Here is an 11,226-nt window from a genome sequence, read left to right as displayed (position 1 = left end):
CCATTTCGAAATTCCCGCCATTGTGCGCTCGTTTTTCGCTCCAGTGCATTCCTCCTTTCCCTATCGTCCCCAGGGGCAGATCATGCCTTCGCCAATAGCGGGGGGGGGGGGGTGGTCGGAATTTCGTTTTAGCCACATTTTCCCCGATCGGCCGTTCGAAGATGATTTTTGTTTGTTTCTTTGAAGGGGTAGACCTATTAGTCACTTCTTAGCTTTATCTTAATTATAAATCAGCATAGATATATAAGATATACGGTATATATATATAATTTTTTTTGGGAAATTTTATTCAGTTTTTCCTAAAACTTGAACATTCTGGGCAATGTTTGTTATCCTGAAAAAGATGTGTATGCAACTAAATAATTACTACGAACGCGAAGCGCGAGCAGAAATGAATTGATGGAAAAGGTACCTGTTGCAGTTAGCCATGAAGACGTTACTTTCTTCAACAATCAAATAATGCGAGCGCGAAGCGCGAGCTGAATTTTTTTACATTTTCACCTAAAGAATGGAAATTCTAAGCACTTTTTGTAACTTTCGAGATTTAGTCCTACTGAACGAGACACTCTATTCATGTTTTGTAAATCATGAAAAGGATGAGTAATTTGGGATTTTTCTTACATTGATAATGCGAGCGCAAAGCGCGAGCAGAAATTGTTTTTAATACGTTTTGAACTGATCGAAAAGGTACCCGTTAAGGACAGCTTGCACTCAGCCATGAAGACGTTACATATTTCAAAAATAAATAATGCGAGCGCGAAGCGCGAGCGGAAAAATTCGAGATTTAGACCTAAAAATGGGCCACTATATTCATGTTTTGTAAATCATGAAAAGGATGAGCAATAGGGGATCTTCCTACATTAATAAAGCGCGAGCAGAAAATCTTTGATATTGTGATCTGAAACTGGATAATGATTTAAATAGAAAACAAGTTGAGTATCTGAATAAACATGCGCGCGCGTTTCATATTTACACCTAGAATCTACGCATTCTATATAATCTTTTATCATGAAAATCAAAGCGAGCGCGAAACGCGAGCTTAAACTATTTAATATTCCAATCTGAAAAGAGTCAATTTTTAGCTTTATATTTCAAGCAATTTGTAGGAAAATTGTGAGGTGGATCTGAATCGCATATGATTTGCATATTTTGAAAACTTTATGGAATACACGAAAATAATAGGTACCTGATAAATCAAAATCGCGCAGCGCGAGCAGAAAATGTTAATATTCAGACCATAAACTTATATTTTTACAGATATTAAAAAATCAATTTGTAAATCACACAAAATAATGAAAGTTCGCTTTCCAAGGTGAAATATGTTTTGTATATTGACTTCCAAACTTGATATTCAAGCTTCATATTGAACAAGATATGTAAATCTCCTAACAGACATTGCGAGCGCGAAGCGCGAGCGAAAATTTTAAAAGTGGCATGAAAGATTCTTTTTATTTTCCAAGTCTCCCCCTCATCTTATTCTATGCACTCGTCTTCCTCCTCTTCTTTTTTCTCCTCTCTTTTCCCTCTTATTTTTCTTTCTTTCCCTTTTTTCTTCTTTTTTTGCTCCGCCAATAGGGGGCCCGGGCCCTCTTGATCCGCCTATGTGTCCCCCTTATATAATTTTCCTTCTATTTTTTCTCTATCGCTCCCACCTCCCTCTTTTCTCCCTCCATTTCTCTCTACTTTTTCTTATCCTTTCGTTCCTTACTCCGTTCCCTTCTTCTTTTTTTAAGGCTCTCCTTCGTTTTTTCCCCCTTTCGCTTCTCCTTCTCATTTTTTGTCTCTCTCCCCTCTCCCTTTTCATTCTCTTTCCTCCTTCTCTTTCTTTCTCCCTTTTATTTTTAAGAAAAATTCTCTATTAGCTCTTTTTCATTCCTACCTTTCCTCCATTTTTTCTCTCTCCCCTTCCTTCCCCCTCTCTTTGCCTTCTCTGTTTTATCTTTTCCTTTCTTTCCTCCCCTGTTCCCTCCTCTTTTTCCCTTTTCCCTCTTCCTTTTCTACCATTCTCTTCTCTTCTTATCTCCCTAACTCCTTCCTTTCCTCTCCACTTCCATTCTTTTCTCCCCCCCTTCCCTTCATTTCTCCTCTCCTTCGCTTCTTTCCATTCTTATTTCTATCTTTAAGAGTGCTCTTAAACCGAGAAAGAATTATGTTTCTTATTTCTTGGGCAGATAATAGTTCTGTTGCTGAAACTACAAATGCTCGGTTACAATGTTTGTAAAATTTTTTGAACGGGGTTCAAGTATGCATATTGGATTGTTAATATATGAAAAGAAAGGGGGAAAACAACCAATCAGATATATTTGGTGAAAATTAACTTAATCAATGTAACCTGGCTGTTTCACAAGATGGCAGAAGCTTGATTGAGAGATTAATTGTAATTGTATAGTACTGTGTTCTAACCGCATATGAGAAAACAAAACAGACAAAAATGAGGCGTGTTTCTTTGAATAGTACATAATAATCTTTATTATAAATGCATTATCAAAACATAATTACAATAAAGGCAAACATGAATTCTTGTCCTGTTACCCACACAAAAAATGACAAAAATATAAGAAGCGAGGGTAATTCCTCCAACCCTTCATGGTAAACTATGGCAAATTAAGTGATTTAGAAACAATGTTCCCCAAATAGCACAAATAACCCTTTCCAATGTGTGCTTCCAGTGCATAGAACAGTCACATCAACAAATCAGCTCCAAACTGACCAATGATGCCCCTTTCAAACACAATAGAACAGCTTCGGTCAGCGCAGAAGTATCATTGTTGTGACTGTTCAACATGGTGCTATAATTACTTTGATCAGTGTCTATATAATTCTAAGTCATCGCAATAAGCCAACAACATTAAAACCTTGACCACACCCAAATTAATTGTACCATTCTGACCCCGCCCTCTCCCAGGGGTGTGGTCCTCTCCGACCCCTTCTACCAATAGGCCACAAGACCAACGTGTTAGTACTTGTATAGAAACATACATCATCATGCACACCACATAAACAATCTGATATTGTACATAAATATGCTTTGCATAATTTAACAAATAGATAAACTTTATACATAATGATTTACATTTATTTATCAAATCATCTTGATAACACACAATAGGAATTATTTACAAAAATATTATCATTAAAGGTGGTTAAGTTTTTACCATAATTATGGCAATATGCCTGTTGTGAACTCTAGATATATATATCCTACATAGCTTTTGTTTCATAAAATGATATGTGATGAGGTCATTTTAAGTGACAACAGATGAGGAAGAAAAAAAAACACTGCATAAGATCACAGACTAACAGTTACAAATATCAATAAGTCACATAGTAACAGGACAAAAAATGATGTCATTACTAGCTGAACACTTCACAAGCCACAGAGGCTCTTCATATTTCTGATTTTTTTAAAGCGATAATGGGGTTATTTGGCTCTAATTCTCCCTCCTTTAAAACTTGTGGCCCCATGCAGCATCCTTTTCAGCAGGTTTTAAAACTAAAACTCGTTTTGCATGGCTGGACTGACATCTGAGCCGATTCAGTGAATTTTAAGGAAGTTTAATTAAAAAATATTACCTTGAAAGCAATAAATATAATTTAAATCAGAAATTGCAGAGAGAGACAAGGAGAGACAGAGAGAGAGAGAGAGAAAGAAAGAATACAGTCATTATCAATAAATATATAATAAATATTTCAAACATCTACTTTTAATACATTGTCATAGCGAGAGAAAATGAAATGTATATGACAACATCGAGAAAGCACAGCCCATTGCAATATAGTCCAAGTGTACAGGTGCATGGTGCTTTGTAAGGCAAGGCAGTATATAGTCAACACAGAAGGAATATATAAGAGTTGTAGTCAAGGGGGTAACCCAACATGACCACCAGTCGAATGTAACAGACAACACACAAACAGAAAACAAAATCATAAAAAACATATCACAGCCATGTGATTCTATGGGGTTATGAGCAGCACTGAAATGGCGGCCCGGGCTAAAGCCGGGGTGATAATAATAATGCGCCTCAGAATGGACTATTTCTAGATACATGGCACTATAAAAATGCCTATTATTAATAACATTTCTCTTGCAATTTGGTGTTGACAATTATGTCTGTTTTTTCATCCATAATTATATGACATTGAAGCGAAGTGATGTTCAAGGCAGGATAAAACAAAATGAAAAAACAAAACAATACATATAATTATCAACAACACATTACAAGAGAAACACCCAAAGAAGACTTGAAATAGGTGATACAAAAATGATTTGTGTAGATTTCATACTACACAATAGTATTATTATTTTACCCATACAAAAATGCAGTATATCAATATCAAGATAAAACCTCTGACCGATTCCAAAATTACATTAAAATTTGAAGAAAAAATATTACCAGTTAAAAATACGGTCCTCAAAAATATCAAACACATCATTATTGTTTATGCAGATCTTGAAGGTGTTCCTTTTTTTGTGATAAGAACACTTCTTGAATGATGACATTCCTGTAAGTTGAATCAACTTAGAACATTTGTGACTCTTTTCCCAACATGTTGCAATCTAAACATGATCAAACAGAGACAGTGGGACTAAGTAGGCCTAAGCAGGATTTCCTTTGAAAGTTGCAAACTAGAAAACCCAGGTGGGGGGGGGGGGGGAGGGGCCGACACTCAACTATATTGCTGTACACAATGATTTTACAAACCCATGTATCAGGCTAAACAAGTTTTATCAATTTGTGTGCTTTTTCAACAAGTTTGTCCCCTAAACAAGTATTACCCGAAACAATTATTTGTTTGTACTCCATAAACACAGCTTTTTTCTCCAATTTTGTCCTTTTAGATATACCCTAAACGCATGACGTGCTTGATGCATCATGATCGGCATAAAATACCCATTTTACATGCTTTTTTCTCTTCAATTTTGTCCTTTTAGATATACCCTACATGCATCACATGCTTGACGCATCATGATTGGCATAAACCCATTTTACATGCTTTTTGGGTCATGCGTGTGTACAGCAATATAGTAATTGAGTGGTTAGTCTATCGTGCAAGAAAAATCCTTCATGTACAGACTATTATCATACTAATGTCATACTTGTTTATGCAGATTCAATATTCAGTGTATCATAAACTATTAATCACAGTGGGGAGGAAGGCAGGGGAAGAGGAGGGGGGTTGTAACATCATTCAATGTTCTCTTGATTTGTTTAACATATACCCCTGATCAAACAAATTCTGACATAATTATCTATGCAACAATCATGCCATCCTAACCCAGACTAGAATGTAAGAAATAAAAGTATTGCATTATTTTACTTTTCATGTTGTGCTGTTACCCCCCCCCCAATATTTTCTTGATCATAAAGTGACATAATAACACATTGCAACATAGATCATTGCCAGATTTGGCATTTAACAGTATACATGAAACCACATGTTTGTTTCCTGCTTTTGTGGTACTTTTTAAAGGGGAAGTGCACCCTTATCATAAATTGGTTTTTTATAAAAACAGACAAATTTGAGAACATATCAGGGAACGTTGATGAAAATCCATCATAGAATTAGAAAGTTAGAAATTGTAAAAGTGTTTAAGCTATGACATCATAAGTGAGCAGCTCCCACATATACTATTTAATATAAATTCCATATATCCCATTTTCTAATTGAACATCATGTTGAAAAAGTGATATGTCTGAGGACATATCCACTGCACATATAAAGTCACTTTGAATTTTTTGAGAAAAAAAGGTAAAACTTATATCACAACATATTTAAGAGTTGCTGGTCTCTGATGTCACAAGCTAAGAACTTTAAAAATCAACAATTCTGTTATTCTTTGAAATATTTTCATCAAACCTTTACCAATATTTTTTCTATAATTTCTCTACTTTTAATAAAAACAACATATCTTCAGGGTGATCTTTCCTTTAAAGCCAAATAGTGCCCATGGGCATACTTTGGTGCTTAATACATATTGGCTGGTATCATATTATCATCTCATGGGATATATCACCCCAAGGCTAACATTTATTGAGTGTTGCCAACTCAAACACTAATTACAGATCACTCAAATCCTGAAAGTGCAAAGGGTCTATCAAATTAATTTTTCAATAAAATAAAAGCAATAGTCCATATCACTACAAAATGAATTTCATAAATTCTTTACAAACATTATCATCTTTGTCATTTATATCAATTCTGAAAAGATGAAGCCTAGCATTCTATAGGAGTGTGAAAATAACTCCTCTTGTTCGGTCTAGATTTGTTGGCATTGCAAGAAACTGACGATCAATTGCAAATCGTTTGAGGGTCCCCAAATCAATCATATATTTTGCAATTAATTGCAAATTTATGATTGATTGTTGATCTGCTTCTTGCACCAAGAAGTGTAAACTGCAAAAACTCCAGTGTTGATTTAACACCAGCCTGGAATCTATATATGTCCACATCAGAGAAGTGTTAAACACCAGTTTGGTTTTGGTCTAACACCAGATAGGTGTTTATACAACACCAATTAGTATTAAAACAGCATCGGTTTGATTCCAAACTGGTGTTGTTTCAATACTTCCCTGGTGTGGACATATATAGATTCCGGTCTGGTGTTAAATCAACACCGGAGTTTTTGCAGTGTAAAGTGATTGGCTAAAGCTGACATTGATTTATACATTGTAAAATTGACAAATCAAATTTGAAATTGAGTATATGAATATAAGATTAACCATCTCTTGGTCAAATTGTGTTAAACATCCTGGGAGAATTGCCGTTGATGCATGTTGTGTGTAATATACATATATCCCAGAATTCCACCATAACAGTGCCTGAAATGAATTTTCAAAAAATGACTTAAGTCTCCATTGAACATACGAAAACAGCACAGTGTTTTTCATTTACTCAAAAAGAACTTTTTTTTAAAAGATGCACTATTTCTGTACAATTATCATTTTCACTTTACATTATATGTCTTCCATTCATGTATTTTTAAATGTTGCCATGTAACGCATGTTCTTAATATCTAAATCCCAGAACAAATTTTCCTAATGGACGTAATAAATTGAACTGAATTGAATCAAAGACTTGGGTCGTTCTTAATATATATTCATATACTCAATTGATAGATCACATATTCTTGCCATACCACTACGTACTCTTCAGGTAAGTTTCATTTCCATCACAACTGTGCTAGGTTCAGAAAGAGGAACCATATCTCAATATAACAGGAGTAATTGCTTTGACAAAGAAAAGAGAGAGCCTAAAAGATAGTTTCTATTGCTTGTCACAGGGAAGTAATAACACATTAAAGGAAACTAAAGTAATAAATTAATTTTCCTGATAAGGATGCAAAACATTACTCTAAAGAAGTCATTTGTTTTTATGATACACAAAAACTCATGGAATCAGCCATACGGTAATAATTTGTGCAAGAGCAGATAAAGGTCGTTAAGTCAATCTGAAAAGTGCCTTTTAAGTCAGTCAGACGAGCATGAATATTTATTTATAAGTTTGAAATATGCTTGATATCATATTCAAGGTATTACAACAAAACATTCAGTCATGTTTGGTTTTGGCAACGAGTCAACTACAATTAGTTGAAGTGGACAGTTTATTTGTTTATTTAATAGAAGCTTTTCAATTTAAAAAAATCAACATAACCTACAAGGAGTGCCACCTGGGTCCCGTAACACAAAGGTTAGCGATTAATCGTACACTTGATTTTCACGATTGATTGTACATTGTAGTCAATGCAATAAATCGTAGAAAAATATTCTACGATCATTGCTAAGTTTTGTGTTACGGGCCCCTGGTCTGTGCAGTTTGTTCTTTCATTTGATTTTAATATCACAGATTGGTATACCAGGCAACCTGACACAGCATCTTCTTTTAAGAAATTAACAATAACCTGTAGAAAAAGCTGCTAAAGAGCTGATTATGAAATGGCTTATTTTGGATTTGGGATGAACATAAAATATTTGCAGAATTTCACGGTAAACGCAATTATCAAACCCCCAAAACGAGTGAGGAAGATTAAAGAGAAAATCACGAAATAAAAGCAAATCCAATGCCACAAAACCGTGCATTAATGATAAATATGCCAATGAAACCAGTTTCAGTTCAGTATGCATTCGCCAAGCTTTTTTTGTTATTGGCATGAAGTGAAGTATAAAATGTAGGCCATATAATAAAATCTGAGGTATATTATAGACATTCACTACTTATAAAGCCTGCACCATATGCTGTAATTTTACTGAAGGGATGGAATGGGAAGTTTCAAACACCAAAAACCTTTACTGTCCGCAAAATCTCTGTTCAGCAGAAAACTGAGAATGTGGACATTTTTTCCTCTGCTTGTTGGCTAATCAGATAACATTGTCCCATTGACAAAATGCTGCCCACCACTATGAAAAACTGAATCAGTTACAGATTGCTATATTTACAGTTTATGATGACACACAAATACAAAGGGAAGAAACATAAAAGGAATATTTGGTACAAGATCAAGCACAAAAGACACAAAGAAAACGGATACAGAGCACAAGGAGCTACATGTACTACCAGAAGACTGTTATCTACTAACAAGTCTAGAGTCAAGATCACAAAAACAATAAGATTATAAACAAAAATACAAAGAGAATATATAAAATCAACTGCCAAGATGAAAATTCAATTTGAAAGGGATTCCCTACATTGTAGGCATTGCAGAAAATCAGTTTTCGCATTTATGACCTGTCACCCCCCAAACAATCAATAAATGGCCCCAAAAGAACTTCGAGATTTTTAATGTGCTTGAAAATTCAAATACTACGCTTCATAATAATTTGTCCTAATTGATCAAAAATAACCCAAACAAGTAGTTGATTGAATGAAGGTGAAATTCGATGAGAGCTTCAAAGAATAAAGGAGAAACAAGGTTTGAAGTTTGGGATTCACTCATGCATGAGATGAACACAGATGTGCAATGAGATGAACACAGATGAGATGTGCAATCTCTATGAAATTGCAATGCAGCCTGAAATACATGGACATGGTGTCACAGAATATATTGTATCTCGATTGTCTTTCATTTAACTTCACATCTTCAATTCTTCTAGAGTATGAAAAAGAATTACTCTTTCAAGCAGGCTTATTTTCGAATTTTTACTTGTTGAAAACCAAATTACTATTTTGGCTATATATTAAAAAAAAAACTTCCCTGGCAATTTATTGTTGGTTTCGGTGGTGGCTGGTCACATCTGAGGCCCATAAGTTTAGCAATGATCGTAGAACATTTTTCTACGATTGATTCCATTGACTACAATGTACAATCAATTGTGAAAATCAAGCGTACGATCAATCGCTATTGGGCCTGTTTCATCAAGAGTTACAACTGCTATAACTTTGTCATTATGGCAACTAAACCATGGTAATCTTGATTTTGATTGGCTGCTGAGCCCTGTTACCATGGTAGTTGCCATAATGGCAAAGTTACAACAGTGGTAACTCTTCATGAAACGGCCACCAGATCTCAGAATCTACTACCCCAAAAATGGGTGGTATCAAAAATTCAATGTTGATCTTCTGGTGTTGTGTTGGGCCAATTTTTACGAGAGCACAGCACCAGATTTGAAATAAAGTTGTTTTATGGTATGGATCAGAACTAGATGTTGGGGGAAACTAATGCCATTTGAATCCTTTTTTGTAAATTCTGTTACATGTTGGATCTCAGTTTTGCTTCCTTATGAAATGCACAAATTACACCATACCTGCATGACCTATGTCTCCCCCGAATAATATTCATGTCATTGTACTTCCCAAGCAATGATTACACAAGGTCATAAGTTCTAAGAATAAAAGGAATTAAGAAAAAAATAAACAGAAGGTCAGATAAGTGATTAATAGATTTTGAAAGTAAAAGTATTTGCACTGTAGTTAAATAATATTGTCAAGATCATGAAACATGTCCAATATTTATGAAAAAAATCCCATTGACAGAAATATAAAAATAATTTCAAAACAAAGATGAAAGGTTCATGCATATTCAGTCTGTTGTATAGAAAATGGAAAAAAAAGTTCCCAAGATATTGACATTTAGAATAGAAAGATACTTCTCAAACATTCTGCCCATATATTGAATTAAGATTATGCGAGTGCTAACAATAACAATATCAATTGACTATTTCTTTTCCCATGTCAAGTCAATTTCATACTCATCCATATTCCTTCAATTTCACTTCCTTAAGAAGAAAACATTCTGCTTTAAGCTATCCAAACTCATCAAAACATGCACAGTTACCCTTACAGATATGAATAGAAGATATCCTTTTCAATTTTGAAAATTGAAGAAATGATGAAAATGAATCGTGAAAATCAAATCACTATGTGATTTTTGATTTACTATTGTGGAGGCTATACTTCATATACATAAAAAGTCATATTTACAGATATACATTCACAAAAAGCTGAAGGTTCGAAAGACTCAAGAAAGTATAGAAATTTCAGATGTTAAGTACTCTTGCATTATATGCGCAAACAATACACTATTTTTTGAAGAAAGAGAGAATATTGTATAAAATGCACAATTTCTCCCCTTTTTAAAAATATTCAGTTGTTAAAAATTACATAATTTTTTGTTCATAAAGTGACACAAGGGGCCCGTTTCATATAAAGTAGACTTTGCAAAAGTCAACCATTCCATTTTCATTTGTGTAATCAAGTTATAAGCTATTAACATTTATGCATTACATTATCACCACTTTATTATGTAAATGATTGTATAATGTCATGTTAATTTTTTGAATAAATGAACTGAACTTTCCAGAAGTTGAATACTTGCCTCAATAGAGATGTACACTGGGAATTTCTGAAATGATACATTTAAAATACAAGGAGTAGCAGTGTGTAATGGGAGAATAATACTGTCGGTTATGAAGACATCAACTCTCTGTAATATCTAGATAATAAGGATATTTAACCCATTTATCAATCCATAAATGATGAAGGATTGACAGACTGGTCCTATTTATTTGATTCCTTGTAAAGGACAGACAACTAAGGGTTTGTGTCAGGAATCTTACATTGGAAAAACAGAATTTTCCCTTAGGACCAGATTCCTTGAACACCGACGCCCTAGCTCCACTAGGAGGTATTCCAGCACATTAGAATCGAATCACCTGGACATCATGTTGACATCAGCAAGGTACAAGTGCTGGACAGGGAGCCTCTGTACTTTGAGAGAGGTGTGAAAGAAGC

This window comes from Lytechinus pictus, chromosome 1, assembly GCF_037042905.1.
Source record: "Lytechinus pictus isolate F3 Inbred chromosome 1, Lp3.0, whole genome shotgun sequence".
NCBI classification, from domain to species: Eukaryota; Metazoa; Echinodermata; class Echinoidea; order Temnopleuroida; family Toxopneustidae; genus Lytechinus; species Lytechinus pictus.
This window is presented reverse-complemented; position numbering follows the sequence as displayed.